The sequence below is a fragment of the Ailuropoda melanoleuca genome, chromosome 1 (genome assembly GCF_002007445.2).
Source record: "Ailuropoda melanoleuca isolate Jingjing chromosome 1, ASM200744v2, whole genome shotgun sequence".
Lineage (NCBI taxonomy): Eukaryota > Metazoa > Chordata > Mammalia > Carnivora > Ursidae > Ailuropoda > Ailuropoda melanoleuca.
This window is the reverse complement of record NC_048218.1, coordinates 153,201,686-153,212,078: the sequence shown is the minus strand read 5'-3', so window position 1 is coordinate 153,212,078 and position 10,393 is coordinate 153,201,686. Positions and strand designations below refer to the sequence as shown.

At 37.7% G+C, this 10,393-nt stretch overlaps 1 pseudogene; it reads left to right on the top strand.

Moving 5' to 3' along the window:
• The first annotated feature begins 818 nt into the window (after nucleotides 1–818).
• On the top strand, nucleotides 819–1,492 carry LOC100484372 (annotated as a pseudogene).
• The last annotated feature ends 8,901 nt before the right edge of the window (nucleotides 1,493–10,393 follow it).

Sequence of the window (10,393 nt, the reverse complement as noted above, 5' to 3'; positions counted from 1 at the left end):
GAAGAAGAAGAAGGAGAAGAAAGAAGAATAATTAGAAGAAGAATTAGAAGAATTAGAAGAAGAATTAATCCTCTCAGGAAAACTTCGTGGCCACACTTTGTACTTATGGAAGTACAAGAATTTCTAGCCTATAAAGTAAGTTTTCACCCACTCCTGAAAGAAATAATAATACAAATAGCTAACTACAAATATAAATAACCTTAAATAAATAATACCGTGGTGGGATGCAGCCTGTCTTATGAAGTATCTTTGAAATTTTTACATCACCAGAGAAGTCATCCTTGGTTTCCTTAAACCACAGAAAATAAGCTAAGCAGTCAAACTGTAGGAAAATCTCATATGAATAGACAAATATGTTGTAAATACTTTCCTCTGCCCTATATTTTTAAAAGGTATTTATATATTTACATACACACAGAAATTTATCTGATTTAAAATTTTCAACTTATTTCTTTGTAGAAAATGCCAGAATATAGGACTTCAGTTGGAAAGCAAATCTTTTTAATAGTACATAAACCACCTCCTGACAATATTAGTAGTCCCTTCTTAATTCCATATATTGTATTCATTTTATCCAACAGGAAATACAAATTCCCCTTCTTTGTTATTCTTCCATTAAAGATATGTCACTTCACTGAATTAGAGACTTTTGTTGAACACAAGCCAACAATTAAAATGAGATTATGAATATACATCCTACCCCTTTCATTCTTAAAAGTGAGGGAGAGCTCTAGCTGCCATCTTGTGTCCCCGCGTGCGCGTACCTAATTTCAGCTGCTCTGCCCCAGACCCCCTGAGCTCCAACCCTATCCCCCGCGATGAAAGAAACTATCATGAACTAGGAGAAACTCGCCAGACTGCAAGCACAAGTGCGCGTTGGCGGGAAAGGAATTGCTCGTGGGAAGAAGGCGGCAGTTCATAGAACGGCTACAGCAGATGACGAAAAACTTCAGTTGTCCTTAAAGAAGTTAGAGGTAAACAATAGCGCTGGTATTGAAGAAGTGACCAAGGAACCAAGGAACAGTGATCCACTTGAACAACCCCAAGTTCAGGCATCCCTGGCCGCGACCACTTCCACCATTACAGGCCATGCTGAGACAGAGCCGCTGCCCAGGATCTTCAACCAGCCTGGTGCAGACAGTCTGACTAGTTGAAGAGGACCGGCTGAAGCTCTGCGTACACCATCTGTGGATGGAAAAGCACCACTTGCTTCAGGAGAGGAGGAGGATGATGATGAAACTCCAGGTCTTGGGGAGAATTTTGATGAAGCTTCCAAGGAGGAAGCAAACTGAATTGAGTCAGCTTCTGAAGAAGATAAAACTTGAAGAAGTTACTGGGAGCTGCTATTTTATATTATGACTGCTTTTTAAAAATTTTGTTCATGGATCTGATAAAATCTAAATCTCGAATATTTTTAAGCTCAAGCCCCTTGGACACTGCAGCTCTTTTCAGTTTTTGCTTATACATAATTCATTCTTTGCAGCTAATTAAGCTGAAGAAACCTGGGAATAAAGTTTGAAACAAGGTTAATAAAGTTCTTTGCCTGGGGAGAAAAAAAAAGTGTGGAAGAACAGAAGAGGCTAAGAGAATAATGAAACATCTAAGCAGTCCTGTCCTAACACAAGAGGGGACTCAGCACTTTCCAGGACCCCACACCTGCATGGGCCTTCATTTGTATTTTTCTCCCAAAATATTATTTTATCTTGAAAATATTAAGGATTGGCTTGCATATAAATGTTTCAGTTCTTCTTGAAAATGCTCATCTATCTGAGATTCTTCTTTAGAACCAATGATATGTACAGCAAATTAATTGGAAGTTAAACTTAACATTTCTTTCCTACATCCTGATTTGTTTCTCCCTACCTCCCGGACCCCTCCCACTTTTTTTTTTCAGTAACAGCTAAATTGGTAATACAAATTAAGAAAGGATTTGTGTTCGTGGATATTAGAGAATGGTGAGAAAGATAATTTTTTAAAAAGATTTTTTATTTATTTGAGAGGGAGAGTGAGTGAGAGCATGAACAGGAGGGAGGGTCAGAGGCAGAAGGAGAAGCCGACTCTCCACTCAGCAAGGAGCCGGATAGCAGGGCTCCATCCCAGGACCCTGGGACATGACCTGACCAAAGGCAGACACTTACCCGACTGAGCCACCCAGGCGCCCCAAGAACGATAATTTTTTAATGATAGAGTTTTTATTTACGTTGTAGGATTTCCTTAGTGTTCAAGTTTCATATTTCTTTACACACTTTGAATCAATGGAGGAACAGGAGACCACTGTAGTCTCCCTATTGACTGCTGTCACTCGACAGAGTTGGAACCGTGAACTGGATTCCCAAAAAAAGGTGGCAGTAAAAAGGGAGAAGTGGAAAAGTTATGAAGAAATAAATTTTATTATTATTTATTACATAGCCACCATTATTAAGTATATCCTTAAATGGTTATTTAAGCCAACAATAACCTTGTAAATTACATGCTATTTTTAATCTATATTTCAGAAGTATGGAAACAGGGCTTAGAGAGATCAAACAGCCTGGCTAGGATCACACACAGCTATGAAGGCCCAGAAGCAAGCTCTGGAATCAGGTAGCCCAGCCCCAGGAATGTATCCCCTCTCCGTGTCTTCTCTCCACAGAATCCGACATAGCTTTTTTATTATTATTTGTCTGCCTAGGCAAGAAGCAGCTTGTTTCCATTCAGAAAAATTTCAGCTGTGATATCAAATTTTTTTAAATAATCAAATAAATGTGTGTATCATCTCGGGGAAAGTGAATGTGACAAGCATTGATCTGCCTGACAAAAGATAATGCCTTTTATCCTTTTATCAACACCGTGATGTAGATATTTTATTTTCCCATTTTGCAGAATAAATGAGGGTGCAGAAAAGTAAATCTTTGTTCTTAACAGGGGCTGACTTATCCAGTAGGCATATAGATACAGTGCCATGGGCCCACCATATTTTAGGGGGTCACAAAAATGTATCAGTTTGAATTTCCTCTAAAATCAGAAGTAAAATATGAATATAATAACATTGATTATATAATAAATATAATGAATATAATAATATTGAATATTAATAATATAATAATATAGTAATGATTCCTTATGCCAACAAAAACTTAAAATATAACAATAAAATTATATATATTTTTAAATTTAATTTTTTAATTAAAAAATAAATTTTTAAGATTTTATATATATATATATATATATATTTTTTTTTTCCCCCCAATGAAGGAAACAGTCCATGAAAACAAATATATTCAGGGCCCACAGATGTCAAACTACAGCCATGTTCTTAACTGCTGTGCTATGCAGCCTCTCATTAATAAATAAAGTTCACAGACACTCTTTCTTCGGTTTAGCTGTGGAAATAATTTTCTCCCACAGTTACCTACTTATTATTTACCACTCTTCCTATTTCCCAGTTAATGGCATTCCATCTACTCTTCCCAACCAAAAGGGATTAAGAAACATGAATCTTCCTTTCTATGAAGATTTCACTCATTACTGCTAAACCCCATACTCAGAATCATAAGAGAAAGTGCTTGTAGACAATAAAATGTAGCTGAGGTCAATTTCACAGAACATAAGACTGAGGTCAAATTAAGTTATTTCACTAAACCTCACTAATTCAGTGGAGAGCCATATTTGGGGGTAGGGGTTGGGGATTGATGACATAGTTCTGAAAAGACTATGAAAATCAAAAGGTAGTTTAAATGTTACATCCTGATCTTTACCGATGTCAGGCCTTGTTACAGTCTACATTTACTTTTTTGTGTGTGTGAATATCCATGTTTTATTGGAGAAATAGTGCTATATTACATTCCAGAGTTCCATACCCTTTAAGTGTTATGTAATATGCAGTGTATTGAGGTATGTATTTCTTTTCTGTGCTCTGAAAAATAATGAGGGTTTCAAATAAGAGATTGAGGGCCCATACTTTGGTTTGGGGATTCACGTTAGGAGAGTGGTTCCCCACTTCTCTCTCAAAGTCAAGTGCCTATACAGTAAAATCTTTTCACAAGTTGTTATGGGCTGCATATTTATGTCCTCCCCAAATTCATATATTGAAACCCTATCCACCAATATGGTGGAATTAGGAGGTCAGGCATTGGGAAATAAATAGATTAAGTCAGATAAAGCCCTCACAAATAGGATTAACATCCTTATAGAAGTTGCAGGACTGCTATCTCCATCATCTGCTGTGTGAGAATACAAGAGAAGTAGGGAATTTGTGATCCAGAAGAGGGCTTTCCCTGGAATATGGCCATGTTGGTCCCTTGATCTTGGACTTGTATTCTTAATGTTCGTAAGTCAGCCAGGGTATGTTTGTTTTAGCAGCTTGAAGAGACTAAGGCACCTACACACACATATACAGACATATGTACTACATGGGTAATATGAGATCATAGTAGCTAATTTACAGAATTTTCTCAAGTATATGCTCTTTGGACTTTTAAAATGTTTTGTTAAAATGTATTCTTCCTTTATAAAAGATTTTACAGTCAAAGGTAGTATTTCCCCTCTCTCCACTGATATTCACCAGCCCCCACCCCTGCCTTTTTTGTTATTTTTGGGTTCTTATCTGGCAAAATAAAGACTGTTAACTTTATGTTAACCCTTTTGTTTTGTTTTAATTTTACCAGTCCCCAATCAGACCAAACTGATGAACTACTCAAGAACCCCCAGCTCTTTATAAAGGATGCTCTGGTATTCTAAGTGATGAGCAATTTCTCTTTTTCCCATGAGCTCATTAAGGCTCTAGATGCCTGAGAGACTGATAGCCTTAGGGCACTACAGAAGAAAAACAAAAACAGAGATGCAAGAAGGGGCCAGGGGCAGCGGTGTGGGTGCAGGGAATCGTTTCATCAATATTAATCAATACCAAGTTTCTCCTATTCTTATTATAACCGTTTCTAAGAAAAGAATGTCTTTTATGTCCACATGGTGATATTGAATCAATAGAATTAGTAGCTAGTGGTAGACTCCTGCTGCTTTGCTGCTTTGTTTTTGCTCAGGTAATTTACACAAGTATTTCACCAACTCTAATCCATAGAGATTTAGTCCTACACAATGTTCCTCCAGGGAAAACTATTAGATGTTCACATACTTGTGTTAGGTTTACTGTCTCAAACCCATCCCCCCACCATCCCCATCTCTAGGTGGCCCTAAATCACCTCCACTGAAATTTAGTTCACTGGGAACATTAGCATATGAAAGGCTCTGATAAGTGCCAAAGGGTTATTTATTTTATTTTAAATTGACTTAATTTCATTCAACTCCACATTTCTCAAACTTTCCGCAGCAAACCCCTCCGTCCCCCCCAGGTGACTGCTATTAGTTTTCCAAGATAATATCCTTCCCTCAGGACAAACTTAGAGAAATTAAAAAAAAAAAATTCCCATCCAATTTTTTATAAATTCTGAGGAAATTGTCTACTTTACTCAGGTTAGTGGGCTACCTGTGATTTCCATGACTACTGAAAAAATAATTCTACATGAGACTAATTGCAAAGCAGATCAACTTTTAGAATAAATGTCCTCGAAAATGTCTCTTTAATTTCCATTTAATTGGAACAGATTCATTTGCCGTCCTTATTCATGCAAAACTCCCATTGACATCACTTAGTTCCAAACTAAATTAGGTAATGTAAATGATAACAGCAAAATCACTGCATGGAAGCAAGAATATTGGGCTCATTCTGTAGCTCCACAACCGCAAAATCTAGCAGAAGGGGACTCGGCAAAGCCAAGCCTGTGATCAAAACACAGAGGGGCAAGACCCTAAGCAAAAGCATGAACAAGGGAAAGTAGAATTTGAGGGCCTGTCATGGACATTCTGAGACAGGATTTATAGAAGAGAGTAAAAGATTCCAGCTCGCCTTGGTCATACTTCTAGTGAACTGTATTCACTCGTGTGTGTGGTGCATGCTTACTTTGAGGCAAGTTCAGTTCTAGGCAGGCTTGTCAATAAAATAATTGTGAAGACCCCCGGGATCCACCCTACTTTCCAGAGCTTACATTTTATAGTAGGCAGAGGTAGAGAGAGGAGGGGTCAGGAAGCAAACAAAAACTAGGGACACATATATACACAAGGAGGAAAATTTTAAGCTAAATCCTATGATGAAAATAAAACATTAATATGCCAGAGAGAGAATGAGTTAGGAGAAACATGGGGAGATGTCATGAAAGGCCCCTCCAAAAGGGTGTTTTGCTGTTATTGTATCTCTACTTTAAGTTTATGCTTTCCATTTGCTTGGGGGTGCTGTATTATCTGTGTATTTCTCATATAATACAATGCCTGGTACACTGGTAATGAATGCTGAATAGAGAATTTAATAGGGGGAAATAAATTTAAACTTCGGCATAAGGGATTTAGTTTAGTTATTATTAGACATATCTCAACCCTGAGGTTAATTAAATCCCTAAACGGTATTGTTACTCGAAGTTCTGTATTTCCTTTGTGTCTTAGTCTGAGCAGGCTGCCATTACAAAATACTACAGAATAGGTGCCTTAAATGACTGAAATTTATTTTCTCTGGTTCTTAATATTGGAAATCCAATATTATGGTGCCAGCATGGTCATGTTCTGGTGATCTCTCTTCATGGATTGGCTTTTCACTGTGTACTAACGTGGCTTGCTTGTGGAGAGAGGGAGAAGGGGGAGGGAAGAGGATGGAAAGGAGAGGGAACTTTGGGGTGGAAAGGAGGGAAGAAGAGAGGGACTGAAGGAAGGAACGGGGGTGGGGGGGAGAGAAATCCCTTTCTCTTTTTTTAAAGCCCCTAATCTGTCTTGAGGGCCCCACTCTAACAATCTAATTTAACCCAAATTACCTCCCAAAGGCCTCATCTGCCAATGCTATCACATTTCAGTTAGGGCTTCACTATATGCGTTTTGAGAGTGATACAAATATTTAGCCTGGAACATTGTTTTAGCAGCTTTAAAAATAGGATGTGTTTACTAAATCTTTCAAGTCATCACTCAATTATGAGTAGGAATATAACCATGAATAAGATAAAGTCCCTGTTGCCCTAGAGCCTTAAGTCTAATTGTGGAAGCCATTTTGAATAAATTAGAATGACAAATCTGTTCACTCTGTGATAGTTTGGACATTTTAAGAGAAAAAAGTCCTTATAGGGGTGCTTGGGTGGCTCAGTAGGTTAAGCATCTGCCTTAGGCTCAGGTAGTGATCCCAGGGTCCTGGGATTGACCAGGGAGCCTCCTTCTCCCTCTCCCTCTGCCCCTTCCCTCCACCTCCTTCCCTGCTCATGCTCTCTCAAATAAATAAATAAATAAAATCTTAAAAAAACAAAAAGTCTTATAGAGACCTCTAAATGGTCCCCAAATGGTCACAGCCTTCAGATAGTCACAGCTTTGTGCCATCCCTCTCTCACGTTGTATTGGTCTATGTGACCAATAGCACATGGTAGAGCTGATGATTTGTCACTTCCAAGATTAGGTAATAAAAGACCGGGGCCTCCATCTTAAGCTTTCTATCTTTTGGATTATTTGCACTTGGGAAGTCATGTCATCAGCAGCCCTACTGAGAAACCTGCATGGTGAAAAACTGAGCTGTACAGCCAGTAGTCACAAGGAACTGAGACTGCCAACCACCACATAAGCAAACTTAAAAGCAGATTTCCCTCCAGATGACTGCGGCTCTAGCCCACAGCTTGACTACAATCTCAAAAGAGACCCTGAGCCAGAAACACCCAACTGAGTTGCTTCTAGATTCTTGATTGATAGATACTGTGAGATAATAATTGTGGATTGATTTAAGCTGCTAAATTTGGAGGGTGTTTGTGACTCAGTATAGATAATTAATGAGGGTCTTTCATTGCAGTTAGCTTGAGAAACAATGGTGTGGAGTATTGTTGACAATTAGATATCGAAGGCTTAAGAATTAATAAATTCTTATTAAATATGGCTGGATGTGTTGCAGGATAAGACCAGTTATGGCACTGATATCAAACTAGGTGAGCTACCGATGCTTCTTCCTGATGTAAGATTAAATTATCCAGAATCCAAGCACTGATATCTCCAATAACGTCACAAATGAGTCAAATAACAGAGCTATTTATAATGAATGTCATGGCCTTTTCCTCTATTTTAACTGATAACACTTGTTATTTTAAGAATTCTGAGTAGATTTCAGTAGGAGGGGGTGTGAGAATGTGTGTATATATGGGAAAAAATATGTTTTAACTCTAAATGCAAAAATTATTTTTAGGTCTCACCCTATACACATACCTGAGGCAATGGGGTTCTGCTTCCTGAATACCTTTCTGATAATGCCTGCCTTTAATAAGACTCAAATGATACCCATCTTTCCTAACAAAGGTAAGGCTTTCATTCATAAATAACTTATCTTCTGGGTGGACTATGTTGCCCCAAAATATATTTGATAAACCAATAAGCATTGATAATATTTGACAGAATAGAAACAGGGAGTAACTTCAATTTGGAATATAAAAGTGAACCAAGAATAAAAACCTGAGTTTTATTTAGAGTATGTCATACAGATACAAAGAAGATTTGTAGCTTTCTTTGATGTGCTTACATGAAATGCCTGTAGTCAAACGGCTATTTTTATACTTGAGAAGGAATTCAGGACAAAAGGAACATTTTAAATATAAAAGGGAATTCAGGAAGATCACAAAGAAGTGAAATCACTATTACAAAGTTCAAAGACACATTGTTCTTCAAATACCAAGAAGCTGACTTAAGTTTGATTAGTGACCCTCATTCAAGGAAGACTTTCTAAGTTATGGACAGGAGGACATTCTTTTGCCCCCTTTTCAGAAACTGCTCTGTTTTGGACAACTATTCTGTTTTACTTTCTTGAGATTAATTCCTCTGTTGTGCATTCTTGTCAATTCTTTCTCTCCTTCAACTACTATGCTAGACTTTTTGAACTCAATAATGAGATCTTAAAGGCGAGATCACTGGCTTGTTGTGTCAGGCCTCAAGTCAGCCAAACCACCAGAGACGGGGGGAGGGTTCTGGCGTGTCAGTCCCTGTCCTGAGTAGGTTAAGTATTGGAGACCAGGAATTGGCCCCCACATAGATGGCAAGGTAGAAAATTGTTTTAAACATGGGTAGGAAGTCAGGCTGAGTGTTCCCAGGTGTCAAGGACATTTCTAAAAGTCATCTGGAAGGTCATAGAGATATAACTATGGCATCAGTGAGGACTAAGAGTTGAGATCTATCGTCTGACGTTAGAGAAAAGTTCCAACAGACAAGAAAGGTGACTTTTATGGAGTACCAACTCTGCAGTTCAAATACATTAGCTCATTTCTTCCCCACAGCAATTTTGAAAAATATATTTTATATCCATTATATAGATGTGGAAGGTGAGACTTAGAGAAAATGATTTGACTTGCATTGGAGCCAGTATTCAAATTCATGACTCTCTGACGCCAAATCCTTGTTCTACTATACTGTTTTTTTCTCCTTGCCTGTGGTTGAGTTCAACACAGCCATTGATTAAAAATAAGAAAGTCAGGGGATTGCTTTCATAAGGGTTCTAAGGGCTTCACGTACAAACCCTTCGTTTAATACATTTTAAAAAGTCATATTTGTACAAACTATGATTCTGAATTACATATTTCAGATACTTTGCTTCTGGCCACATACACATCGCTGCCTTAGAAATCAAAAAGAATGTTTTTGTTTTGCTTTTTTTTGGAAATGAGATAAACCTACAAATATGAGAAATACATTCAGTTGAGTGCAGCTTTTAATTTTCTTTTTGACAATAATTTTAAGAGCAAACTTATCCAAAAGCCATTTCAACTCAGGTAGTCAGCACTTTTCAATTGCCAGTAAACTTTTGTTTGTTTTCAGAAAGTCATTGCTCATTACATTGCTTAAATATTTGAAATTTGTTTACATTTGTAGAGCAAGGCAGTTCAGCAGCATACTATCCATTTACTGATTCTTTTATCCTGCAACAAGCATTTAACGCCTTCTATATGTCAATGACTAAGAACACAATTGGTAATCAAGATCCTTAAGAGTTTATCAAATGAAGGACACTAAGAAACATTTACACATAATTTAGGCTATGGAAAAATGTCAGTTTTGAGAGCCCATGAGGAGGAATTCTCCTGATTCTCCTTTGGGAATCATAACTGAGTAAAACAAACTCTTTCCAGGAAGACTTTCTAGAGGAGGTGCCTCGGGAAGCCAGCCTGGAAATACTATTCCTCCCAATGTCCAATACAGGTAAAAGGTTAACTTGTTAGTGATTTAGAGTGTTCTAAATCAAGTTGTGTCCCAGAAGAATAAAATTTCATTTCCTAGAATGGACCTTAGGACCCTTTTTGCCTTTGTTAGCTAACCCGTCTTTTACGTTTGAGGAAAGCATAACAACCGTATCTTCATTTCTTCT